Genomic DNA, 13,980 nt, shown 5'->3' with positions numbered 1-13,980 from the left:
GCGCTAATGCCCTCACCCAAAAACTTTGTTTACAAAGTGTATCGTCGATGCTGAACAACTAACGCACTCACACATACCCGCACTAGGTGGAACGCTTAAGGCGTTTGGTGTGTCCCAAAAACATTTAAGCTCGCATAAATCTTTGCAATAAATCAGCCGAACCCTTTCGGGTTGACCGGTTTCTTGTACCCTGTGCCTGCCAGTCCCCGTTTCCATGAGACAAGAAAAACTATTATCAAAACTTGCAAACAAACTGGCTTTTTGTTGAAGCTGCATGAATTTCAGTGAAACCTTACGTGGATGGGCACTATCTGAACAGTCGGCCATCGCGAGCGAAAGAAAAACGAACCAAAACCATGGCGCTTACCAGACGCCGTTTATCTCAAGAACAATCTCCGATAGGGGTTTTAATCGGTTCGTGTGTGGCTCGCAAACACACATCTTGTTCTTGGATGTAAGCCAAAGCTCGGCTGCAGAATGTTAACAACGTGCTTTGCACTCTGGAAATTGTTTTGTCAATGTTTCTTGTTCGCGTAGCAGCGTATTGACGTAGTTCTTTACTATTCATGGTTTAATTCGTTCCAAAGATAAGCGCCCAGATTGGGAATAAATATGTCAACAATCTATCTATCATTTCACGATAAAGAAAGATTCATGGCAACGCTATGCATTGAGTTGTCTGAGACTCATTTGATAGCACACACAAGTTGGAAATTAAATTACCACCCAAGAAGGCAAACTAGTTTATGGCAGTCATAAAGAAACTTTCGTCACTATAATGATTCTGAAAACGACCTTCTTTTAATTATCTTTAAACTCTTCTTTCTAACGACTTAAATCCCAACCGGGACGCTTTGGGACGGAAAAACTATTGCGAGCATTTTGAAACGACTACTTAATATCTTCCGCCAATTTGCTCGTGGTTGTTAATGCTGGATGCACGAACCGAACTTTACCAGGGGTCAAGCAAGCAAGCTTGTGTAAGCAAGTGTTTAATTCTTGTAATTATCCTTTGCCAATTCCACAGAACCTAGCGGCGACGGTGCAGTGAGCTAACCGCTATGATTGAGTGGCAACACTGAACCAGACAACTGTGGTCGAGACTTTTGAGTGGTGTGTTCCATCGGAAACCTGGCAGTTGATGGTTTCTTTCAGTCGGTCTTTACAGTCTTCTTAGTTCTTTTTTGTCTTTCATCTGGCGTACACGGTGGCCGGTAATTGCTGAAATAAAGGAAGAATCAGTGAATTCGCAAAAATCCAACATCCAACATCGAAACAAAGATTCGTCGGTTGATATGGTTAACCTCAAACTAACTCTTTTTTCCCTCGTTTTGGACTCGGAGTGGTTCGTTCTGTTCGTATCTTGCTTTTTTTTCTTTCTTTAATTTAAACTCATAAAATATACATTTTTATGGACGGTCGTAAACATCTCACATAAGGTCCTTTTACGATGTCCTTACGCTGTTTGTTTCTTATTTCGCACTAGAATGGCTTTAAAATGTTTTGCCGTGCTCGTTACGTTTGATTTGCGAGGGCATCTTGAAGCGCTCCGTAAAATCCATGCCCCGCTGTAAGGCAAAGGGTACAATTCGTGAACTTTCAGGCGATCAGCAGCACCATCCTTGCAAGTGGTTTCGTTTTTTCGTGTGTTTCTTTTTTCTCTCTTTGCGCGCGAGCTGTTGGTTCACCAAACAACTCTATCCTTTCGCATGATTGCGATGATGGTAACGATGTTGGTTTTTGAAAAGAATACCATTATTCGACGTTGTAAGATGGATGGATGGGGTACGTACAACGCCGAAACGGAGAAGTTACGAGGAAGAACGTCCTAGGAAAACAGCCACGCCAAAATACATGGAGCCGCTGGCCGAAAATGAAAATTGTTGCGAAAAACGGTAGAATGAGTTCTTTTTGCCATTTTCTCCCTTGTGGGTGAGCCCGGGCAAGCAATGCATTAAACATAAACTGAATTTATACTGGCTCCGGGTTTTGGGCAGCAGTTAGGTTGATCATCATAATCAACATTATCATCATCGTCGTGAAGGAAAAAATAACATCCCAAGGCGGGGCCATAAAAATGTAGCAAAACCATTTTGAAAAGTAAACTTAATCATCGAAAGAAGGGCGAATGCTTTAAGAGTGTTTTCATCAAGGTTTGGATCCATCTTCTTAAATACAAATCGATGGGTTGTTTTTATTAACGTTTTCTGAAAATATGTCGGAATGGTTTATAAACTCAAGGTAAGAAAACATGAGGTATTGATTGAAGTGCCTCATTAATGGTTACCCTGACTATCAGCGTCATAAAACTGCGATGACACGTTTCAGACTAAAGGATCAAAACTTTCACCATTAATCGGTAGTGGCTAGGAATTTTAACGCGTTTTCGGTGTTAAAGAGACCTGTTCGCCGTCGATCACACGTCTGGAGGTGATTTTTCTGCCGGCCGAGCAAAGTTCGGTCCCTTGTGGCCGCCACGTCCCTTGTTGTTTGGTGGACGTGCGCGAAAACTTCTGTTTCATCCAAGCAAGTTAGCCATAACCGGCCGACATGCACAAACTGTTGCACGTCCATTAATTTACGCCGTCCCATCATTCATTGCGGTTGTGGCTTCAGGCGAGCAGGTGTCATCGAAGGAAAAGGTGAAAAAGGTGAAATTTTCGCGAAAGTACTTGGGGCCGTCACGACATCGCACGTAAAAGAAGTTTGCCCAACTTTTGGTGCAAAAGGTATAGAATGAATTTCTAAGAAAACACCTTCTAAATCTTCCACCATATGTGCATACTTTTGTATATATCGGCACTGTTTATCATCGAATGGTTGGAGATGAGAAAGAATAGCAGCATGTTCATCCGGAAGCTAGAATAGATAAATTATGGAGTAACATGATTTAGTGATAGTTGAACGGAATTTCCTAACTTTAATTAAGTCGATGAATTTCTAGCCCTTATATTATATAGAACAGTTTTCTAGCTATTTTATCAACACCCCTTAATCATTTTTCTTGAAAACATAAAACTCATTGGAGATGTAGTGTTAACTCGTTGCTTGGTATATGAGGTGTAAAGTGAGGGCGGCATGATCCATTTGCTCAGGCTGGGTGCTTTATCAAATATTTTCGCTCCATAAATTCATCCCTAGCCACAGCCTCTCATTAATCTTCCCTTTTTGTTTCAACGCACACACAAACATGCTGCTGAAAATAATAGTGGTTGTAGTAGAGTCAAGGTGGTGGATGGAACACCCACTGCAACATCGACTCCTCTAGCGAGACCTCACCGACCCGAGCAAACGAACAGTGTATCAAAGGAGTGTATATTTGCATATTTAAATTAAATTTTGTTACCATTAAAACCAACACGCACCCGCCGCCCTACGGGATGGCCACGATGAAAGAGTGAAGATTTCCGGCATGAAACCAAAACCCTTTTATCGCTAGCTTAATACCTCAACCGGTAGCGACGATCCGGGTGTGTGGATGGATTGGAAATTATCTTATCGTGCACGATCCGGGAGGAAAAGGAGCGATACCAATTTGGGTAGCGAATCCCCCGGCGCTGTGTACAAGGTGGCCGATAAAAGTTTTATCGCTCCCAACCGGTCCTCCAATGGGCGTTGTATGTGTGTGTGTTTGAGTAACCTCACCAAGGGATGGTAACCATTTTTGATGTTCCCTAGCGTCCTTCGACCTATAGTCCTTCATCAGTCAATGTCGGATGTATGTTTGGTCTTTCTAGCTATAAACACATTGCGAGGATGCAGGTAACGTTAACATGAAAACCTGGGGGTGTTCTCAAAGTTTGTGAAACATTGGGTAGCAATTCATGGCAACGAATACTTCATTAAGTAGACGTGCGCTGTAAAAGAAATTCCTAACGAAATAATTCGATGTAGCTCAACAGAAAATACTACGCTTCTACTTCCACCACAGCGTCTGTGGTTACAACGTTTTTCACGGAATACCTGGGAAAATGATTTGGCGCACATCTTTATTCATTACACTCATCAGCATATCTTCGCCCCAAAAGCCTCTTCATCATCAGTACACATCTGAATACATTTCGTTGGCTTTAATGTTACCCCAATGTAGAACAAAATTGATGATATCATCTCTTTTTCTCACATCATACTTGTTTGCCATATCTTACAAACCATTCGCACATGCACGGGAAGAATCATACATCCATCAAATTGGTCCATTCCAGGCGGATGGATAAAAGGTAGTGGAAGCGGTCGAATTTATGTATTCGCGTGGTTAATTATGCGGGATAATTTGGGTCGAACAGCGATGGACAGAATCGTAGACCTCAGTGGGATGAACTAGTAGAAGCAAGCATGTAAATGGTATCACTCCCAATTATGCGACTGAAGAGATATGTTTATAAGCGTGCGATACTAGAATGGAAATAATTTCAAATGAATTATGATTTGCTGAATGGTTTTCGATGTGAGAGCTTTTTAACGGTTCATTGTTCAATACTTTCCTTTTCACGCAATGCCTCTCCTTTCGACAATCGCAAAACGCAATGTCGGTCTTCTTGAAATGTAAGAAAATATCACAATTGCTTTGTAGCAGGAAAAAGTTCATAAGCATGACAAACGATGTGGTGAACACGTGCATTGACACTCACGGAGATACGAAACATACAACTTGTTGTATGCGGTATGGTGTTGGCGATGGAAAATGGATTAAACAAAAAAACGTAATCGTCTCTGCTGGACCGGAACGCAAACGAAACAAAATGACAATGACTTTACGAAATGAGTCGTTTTTTCTCACGGACAGTTTTAATAACGTCTCCAGCCATGCCAGCACGTTGAGAAATGACCCGTGTAAATTAGGTACTTTTGTTTCGTGTCGCTAGTCGTTTGCGATAATTTTGCAACTCACGTGACAGTGACCGGCCACAGTGGATAGATCTGACGTTCCGGAGAAAGAGGTGACATGTGAATATTGGACAGAAGCACCATTTGTGTCGCCATATTGTCGCCCCCTCCCCGTTCAATACCCCGCAGAATGGGTCGCCCGGTTAGATATGAGATCGTGCCGAGCTTTAATCACTCCCTTTCCCTGCGACACGGTTGGCTAAAGGACGCCTGTGGGCGGTTTACGGGGATCGTGCGACCATTCCTTTAGCTAAAGTGTTAATAAATTAACGATTTTTATGAACCCACTTTCTGCGCGAGGTGCCGCACACAAGGACTGTTCAATATATCAAACAGAATGTTTCCCAAGTGGGACGGACACCAAATGGGCATGGGACCGCTTGGTCAACGAAGATGTCCAGCATCGACTCGGTATATCGGTTGGAGAAGATGGAAAGGCAGGGGCCCATAGTGAGGGCTGCTAAGCTGCGAGGGTCTCGGCAGGATGTTGCTTACTCATGGGAAGCTAACGGAAACGACTCAGTGTTGATTTTTTGCCTGTAGCTCCTCCTCCGCCCGGCCTACAATTGTGCCGATGTGCGGAAAAGGTCCTTGCCGGCATGGTTTATAGCAACGGTTACTGCTGATATCATTGTTAACTCAAGCATACGTTGTTTACAAGCGAGGGGGCGGTATCGGAAACCGAACCGAAAGAGATTTTCATATAATTTGCTCCCTTGGATTGGCTGGCTGGTCGTTATCGACCCATTCGGTAGACTATCGACGCTCGGAGGACATGTACCGCCCGTCCAGTTGCATGCACTCAGCCTGTGTAACGGACTTATGAACGAATGGAGAGTTCTTAAGGCATCAAGAAGAACATGATAATTTACCCAGCAAAATGGGGTCAGCATTGTGTGGGATGAAGGCACTCGATGAAGAATACGATTGTCAATTGGTGGATCACTGGAACCTCCGTGCTTACTTTGCACATTGTGGTTATGACAAAACGATATTGCCATACGTTCCGAGATGAGTCAAGGTTGGGAGAATAAACAAACTTCCAGCAAAGGAAATGTTAATTGTTTGCCACGTAATACCCTGTTGCACATTCTTTCTCGATCGACATCTGTTAATTAATTTTATATAATTCTGATCCTTTTGCTAAATTGTGATACTTTACTTGGATTCTGTACTGTATAGAAAATCGAACCTGTAAAGATAAAAGAAGGAGAGACATCTGTACTGCACACATTTCTTACTTAAAACCAACCGTTCCTTACAATATTATCAATTGCTCACGATTTTGTAACAGTTTTGTGTTCAAAGCCTGAAATATAATTTGCCGTGCTTAAATTGTGTGCACTGCGTATTAATGGAATCGCCGAAAACCAGAGCACACCAGCACATAAATCTTTCCTTGCTACCCCAAGCGAAAAACTGCTTCAAAACAGTTTCCGATGTTTTTACGGATGCTTGAGCCTGGAGTGCATTCATGCCATCCGTTCACCATCCAGCCTCGTCCAGCAGCGCTTCGCCTTTCTTATCAAGCTCGACTGTACCAGCCCGGATATGTAATCCTCACGAGACATCCCGGGCTGCGTTGTGTGGCGCCGTAAGCCCTCCGAATGACTTAACGATTTCCAGCCGTACCTCCGAGAGCTTAGTTTACAAGTCTTTCGGAAACAAGCAGCCAACAGTAGCAAAAACACCATATGGTTGGATATTTGTTTGCTGAGCTGCCTGTCCCATCAAAGCGAGGTCCCAAAGAAAGACAGTTTAGCTTAACAATGGTACATAAATTTTACATCGAACCATCCCCGGGTGGACGAGCGTCCTGGAGAAGAGCAAAGAAAAGAAAGGAGTAGTCCCCGCACACTAGCGCTTGTCAGACGCAAAGCCGCTTGTCCACCTGTCGTTCTGCGTTCCCGATGGACCGCGACTCTCGTCGTAGCGACGTGAATCTGTGCCGATTAAACCTTGCAAATAGCGTATTAAACCGATAACAAGAGGAACAGAACAAGTTAAGACCAAAAGCCCTAGAAACGGTAGAACCCGAAGGTATTCTGTTAAACGAAAGCTATTTTGGTGTGTGTGTGTGTCTTGGCCCGTTTCTTTTAGCCACGTGAAGCGCAATCTCATTGCGGATCTCATAAATCAAAGGAAGAATTTTTACACATTTTATTACTGTATACCTGTGTTCTGTTCCGGTCCCAAGCAGCGCCGTCGGTCGGTGCAGTAGATTCCCAGACATGCGACGTTTGCACAAGGAAAATTGAATCACAGCATGCCAGAGCACCGTGCGGAATGTGGATCACCGGACGCGTACGCATTGGGCTTTTGATACAGAGGGGATTTTAAGATTCCTGACGAAAAATGTTTTCGGTAATTTATGTGCACCTTGTAGCAGATGGTACCGTGACCTGACCCATAACCATTCGTTTACCGAACGATTCGATGAGTTTGAAATTTTGAGAAAATATTTGTTTGTGGTATTTGTGGCATGAATATCATTCAATTTTTCCATTGTTTATTCCTTAACACGTTGACTGCCATGTCACCCAAAAGTGAGTGACAGTAGAAATCAGTTCTGAAATGTTTGTGACCCATAAATAAATGAAAATGCAACATAAAAATTATAATAATAAATTTGATATCGATTCTTTGGGAAGCTATGTTTTCGCTTAGCCTTTAAAAATCGTTGGTTTGATAAATGTTATAAACTAATTTTATTTTTTTTAAATTGTACTTAAAAGAGTGCTGAAAACGCTTGGCACTCAACGTGTTGATGGAAATTAAATAGTACTTAAAATCTTTTTTGAAAGTGACGAACAAACGTTTGATTTGAAAAAATATCTTGTATCCGTTGTGTAAATGGCAACAAATTAATATGAAATAGCAGTTAAAAAGCACAACAAGCATAACATTGTCGTCTTTTCCTATAAAAAAAGGAGTGAGAAGTGATCATCAAATCAAAACCAGTAGCGCTGGAACATCTGGATCTATTCAGCTGACTCAATCTTGACACTTAACAGAAGAAAAGACCACGCTACGAAACCGTGGAGAGCGACAACACGAAACAAATGGTAGTAACAAAATGGCCGAAACGATAAATCGCACCACGAAGCATTCGCATGAGGACGGCATCCTATCAAAAGGCCACCGGGAAGGCAGGGATGGCATTCGAATCGCAGCAGCGCGCCCGAATGCCAATAGAAGAAAGTCAAAAGATCAGTATAGGTTCGCCCTCGGAATGTCTTCCGTGCCCAAGGGTTAGGACGCCGTGGGGTTGAGTTGAGCATGTGCGGAAAAGCGCCCCCGCACCACGGAAACATTTGGTATGTGCGCCTTTTATGTTTATCACATAATTTTTCTTCAGGTACAAATTGTGCTGCGAGACAATCCCCGTGCCCGTGGACCGGCACTGCAGAGGATAGCGCGTCTGGCCGGGAAGACCACCAGGCAGCGACTGCTCCGGTCGTTGCCGCATTCCTCGTTGCTTGTGGCCATAAATTTCAAATGGAAGCTGTCTCTTTCGGGTCCTTCGAAAAACTGTGAGCAGTTCCTTCGCCCACGCGGTATTCGTTCGTTGTCGCTAGCCTGGTTCGAAGGCGACTGAGCGAGGCAACGTGAATTGGCAGAAGATCCCTTAATGTTTGTCAAAGCAACAGGATCACTAGAAGCATACGCTTCAAAAAAAAAAAAAACGGATCACGCCATTTTCCACCCACTCCACACCCGCAAGCGACATAGCGGTGGTTCATCGCTCCTACGGCCATCTTCATCGAATCGCTTTCGGGTGTTTCCTTTTTTTTCTTGGAGACAATTTATTTTTCCACTCCTGCAACGTCATGCAATATCAGTTTCACCCGAACGGCTCTCCATTGCACCCAGCCCAACGACGACGCAACCCCTCGAATCGGCACCAACATGCCGGAAAGTGTTTTCCATGAAAAAAAAGGGCATGAAGTGTCGGTAATTTCATACATGATTTAGCTATAAAGTTTATCGGGAAATTAATGCTCGCACGCTTTTCATTCGTAATACGCTTTTTTCCAACTCCCGGAAGCCCTTGTTGGTAACGGGGCCCTCTCACCCACGTAGCAAATTTTCCATTTTCCACGCCAAGGTTGTATTTATTCGATTTTTATTAAAATTATTTTCTTCCCTTGATGGTGAGCGCAGCATGCAGCTTCATGGTTCTTGCGCTGCGTTTTGAATAACAATATTTGCAACCACGCTCGTGCAGTACGGCCGTAGCACGATAAGCTTCAATGTGCTCTTAGCAGTTTATGGCGTGTACGGCGACAATTTGGCGTCGGGTTGGAGAGAAACGTGATGTTTCCCGAATTTGCCTTCGGTGATAATTTCCGATAGTGATCTAATCATCAAGGCGATGCCTACTTCGGGAGGAGTCAAACAAGTGCTTCACATTAAAATGTTCAATATAACGATACCGAACAGATTTTTTATGGTTCGCGAAGGTAGCTTGCCTGATTAGCTCCGTAGGCTACAGGGGTTTTCCTGAAACCTAAAAAAAATATCTGTGAGCTACATTTAACAAAAAAAAAACCCGCGTTGTCCAAAAGGTCCCAAACGGATGTCTCAAATAATCAACTCAAACAAGCAAACACACTGGTCCAAAATCAACCGGTTTTCAAGGGCCCTCTTCCCCCTCCCCACTACGACCTTTCGCGTCCCGTTTGGCTTCCAACTTCCAAACAGCCGGGGTCCCGATAGAGCTTTTCTATTGCCGCTGGCCATAGAAGGGCCACATTGTGCAGCGTCCCTTTTTCCGGCTCACTAAACATTTTGCCTAGCAAGCTCTTCCGAGCGCGCTTGGGCTTATTCAAAGCCCACGGGGAGGTGTAGTTGTTTGTTTTGATTTTTCCACTGCCCGTTTCCTTTTCCCAATCAATCAGTGCTCGCAGAGTGCTGCAAATACGTAAAAAAACAAAAACAGCGTGATTTTGTCGACCGGAAAAGTGAAAATCGTTTGTGTGTGTATGCTCTGGTGCGTTGCGGGTCAGCTTTGTTTTCATTTGTTTCAGCACATCCGGCGATATTTTCCCTGACGATCAGTTGACGAAGCCGGCTCAAAAGATTCGCGTTTCAGGGCACACACACACACAAACATATACCGTGCTCGGTGAAACAGTGAGGGTGATTTGAATTTGAAATCCGCTAGAGAAACAACGGCAACAATTTGATTAGATTTTGATTTCACGAATTGTTTTCATTTTCTTGATTTTGTGCTGCAATGATTCACTTGTTTCATCCACTGAGAGTTGAAACAAAAAAAAATAAAACAACGCTCGACGAAGGACGCAAACTTTTTCTTTCGCCCAACTGTGACGGATTGTTGTTCTTTATGGTCAATTTGCGCGAGAACGGGTCGGTCGCAACATCGATGGCCAATGGGCGTATGATTTGCGCAGAATTATTTGTGCGTTCCGTTCTGGTCCCGGCACTTTTATCCGATTATGACATCACTTTCATCGGGGCCTTCTCCTCCCGCCAATCCTCCCGACCACAACGTTAGGCCCTTTTCCGAAGCGAAATTTGATGACCGTTATTATCGATCACCGTGGTACTATACGACCGGGCAATGCATTTCCTGGGCAATATAGATTTGATTTGCTTTCCCTCCACTTCGCCCAACTCGACCCAGTTCGTGATTTTACACAAAAAAAGGTTTCATGCAAAAAAACCTCTATTGATGGTTATCGATCAGACCGTTATGATTTTCCCCCCCCCGGCAGAATAAAATACGATGACCCACTCGAGGCGCTGGCTAGCGGAATGGAAACATTTGCGAATCGTGAACACAAAAACCTATTCGTCCGTTTAATGAACTTCGTAGCATTACCGTCATCATCGACAACATTACAGATTACTTCGAATCTGCTTCCTTTATTTTAGGAAAAATAAACAAATCTAATCTACCTCATAGGTCTTGCGGTGAACAAGTTGTTTTGGTTGGATGATATTTGACTTTCGGAAATTATATTACTATCAGTCTTTGCATCTCTGCCATACACAAACCCGTTATGTATGCTTTGCTTTGGCTTTCTATATCCCCTTTTTTAGTACAGATATTTCGATAAAGGTTGATATTTGAATGATTGAATTTATCCTCATATGCCCGGGGTTGTGAATGTTTCAACTTGATATGCACAATGTATAAAAGGTGGAGGGACATTTTTTCACCCACATCGATAATGCTTTTATTTGATGATTTTTTATGATTTATGTGTAACATGCTCAGTGCACGCATGAACATAAATCGTATCTGAAAATAAAGTGCTGCCATAATAGTTTTTTATTTGCACGCGAATCTATGTTTCTGTCCGGCCATGCAACCGTAGCGGGAGTTGTTCGTGCTTTAGTTTTGAGAAGATCACAAAATGTTCTCTTTCGGATAGAGTATTTATTTATGTATCAAGCGTTTCGAAATAATTTGGTTCGTCCATGAAAAGTGGATTTATTGTTCGTAAAACTGAAACTACAATCAGCATTTTTAATTAAATTTTTCCTGTAACTATTTTTCATATTATCAAAAATTGCCCTATCTCATCAAACTTAGGCATGTTAATTTTATTGCGTAAAATGCTCAGAGCAATATGCTTTGTCTAAATGATAAAGTGTAATTTTCACCTTCAGTTCAGAGTGGTTAAAACTGCTACAAACACACCATTAATTAATTTTATATGCAGAACAATTTAATAGCATTCTAATTCTACTGCCAAACAAGATTTCATATTTCTTTATTCCTTTATTTTGTATTATTTCTTACTTCGGTTCTTACTCAAATGTTATATTTAAAAAGCCAATGTTTCCGAAGTCATTGTTGTTGTTGAGATTGTCTTGGAACGCCAGGAAGTGTCAGACAAGAAAATATTACCTCCCCTTCAATAAAAGAACACAAACAAAAGACAAATATCTACCGCTTTCCGTACGGATCATTAACGCGCTACCATTACGGTGAGTGGAGATTTTTGATGCTCGGTAAAACCGGCACCGGAACGAAACACAAATCAAAAGTTATCAAATTAATTGTATCTCCCAGCATTGTTAATAGTTCACGCACTGTTGTTGGCTGGTGGCGATAAAAGCTTTTTTTTCAGTGGTCATAGTAGCATTGTATCACGAAAATTGTCAAATCCTATAAAATGCGGTTCGCCTGACTAATTCATCGATGAGCTATAACGGCAAAAGTGATAATAACCTAGCTCAGCAAACCGGCCGGCAGAAACTGGGCAAGGTGGACATTGTAGGTGCTCGAGAAACGGTCGGTTCGTGCTTTCCCGCTCGGGTCGATAAGTTTTGTGATGTGGTCCGTGTACTTTCAGAGTTTCTATGTTCTTTCTTCCTTTTTTTTTTGCCCCTGTTTTATACCATTGATCCTAGGAGTGGTTAGGTAGGAAACAAGATAAAAGCAGCCCGGGGTAATGAAAAGTCATTGTCAGGTTTCGGAAGGCTGGATTGGCTAATAGAAAATGCGGAAAGGAGCAAAGTGGAAAGCAAGCAGGAACTGATTTATTATTTAATAAACGAGAGATTTGCTATCGTGCAGCGTTTACCGCCCGGGGAACGCGTTCCTCGGCGCCGCACGCCTCCTTCACTTCAACCGGGTGAAAACGGTTTCCCCCAACGCTCTCCCGATACTGGCCCGTCGGTCATTCAGCTCACCGGAAATTACCCGAAAAACTTTTACTTGCCGGTTACTTTCACGATCGCCGCGAAACCATCACACAAAAACTGCGTTTGTTTTATGGGCTGGATTAAGGAACATAAAATTAACACATCGTTTTCTATAAAGCCTGTTGCGAGTCGAAAACGAAGCCACGCAAGCGATTTTCGGTGCGATATAATCCCCAACGGGGGCCACCGTGGGTTTCCGGTGGGCCAGGGGAGGGGTTTGGGGGAGTAGATAGACCTTTTAGCTCCTGGAGAGAAGCGCAACTTAAAAACGGGAAAAGAAATAATAAAGGAGAAAAAAAAACATTAACACCCAAGCCAATGATGGATAAGGATAACTTACACAGTTTCCTTGGGACATGGCAGACGGACCATCGCCCACTTGCAAAAGCTGTTAGTGGTAAGAAAGTATCTAAAACTAAAATAATGACGGTACTCAGAATCCCCGCCATACGATGCGGGGTACAATATTCAATGTACACAAGGAAGTACTTACCATGTTGGATGGTTCTAAGCTCAAGCACATAAGGCAACGTCATAGCAATTGTTTAGTTTTATTGAAAGCTTCATACCATCACCAATTTATTCAATTATTTAAAATAAATCATGATTACATGTTGCACTACTGCCGATAAAATTAAATAGTAACTAACGTTGATTGAGAGTACTAGAACTGGATATGATAAATGTTTGATGTGAAATTGATTTTCCATATTGCTACACGATATTTTCAACGACCAACTTGATGCATTGCTAGTACCCGATAAATTACATTCGTCTCCAGCTGGAGCTCGACCACTACACCCTTATTCAATTTCACCCGGTGCACATTAATTCAGCAAGGTATAAATGGTTCCCTGGGGAAATTATTGGCAGCAATACTTTGCACCGTGGCACCATCTATGTGACGGACCGTCAGCTTTACCGTGACTTGCTTGCCGTTTGTTGCAATTAATTAAAACTACCTAACATGGCGCTGCTTTGCTCCGTCCAACAACCCTTGCACCACGTCGCTAATCGTCCTACCTTCGGTGCAGGGTGGTTTAGCGTTTTCAAAACCCCTTTTCTCCGTCCGGCAACGTTGCAAAACATACAGCAGAGCCTGGCGACGGTCCTTGGGTCCGGTGCAAATTCTGACTGCAGCGTTATCCCGTCGAGCTCGAGGGAAGCATCATGGGAATTCGATAAAATTTTGACTGACCCGTCCGTTGTCTGTCGACGTCGTCGAAAATCCAACCAAACGGGATGTTACGCATCATCGAGATCCGTTACCATCCAGAACACGCTTTTGCCCGGCGTTCAGTACTTTCGTCGATGCACGGCCTTCACGGAGATTTAAATGATTCTCGCTGCCATACTTGCATCGTCGACCAGCGATCGATGCGAAGCGACGTCAATCAAACCGTTACTTGT

General features: G+C 43.0%; 1 protein-coding gene across 2 annotated transcripts in view; it reads left to right on the top strand.

The window, feature by feature from the left end:
* LOC131259472 (peripheral plasma membrane protein CASK) overlaps window positions 1-13,980 on the top strand; it is a 221,447-nt gene that overhangs the window by 176,038 nt on the left and 31,429 nt on the right. The gene's annotated exons all lie outside the window — the stretch shown is intronic.

Source organism: Anopheles coustani, chromosome 3 (genome assembly GCF_943734705.1).
Source record: "Anopheles coustani chromosome 3, idAnoCousDA_361_x.2, whole genome shotgun sequence".
NCBI lineage: Eukaryota > Metazoa > Arthropoda > Insecta > Diptera > Culicidae > Anopheles > Anopheles coustani.
Note: the sequence above shows the minus strand (reverse complement) of the source record. Positions and strands in the feature narration are given on the sequence as shown.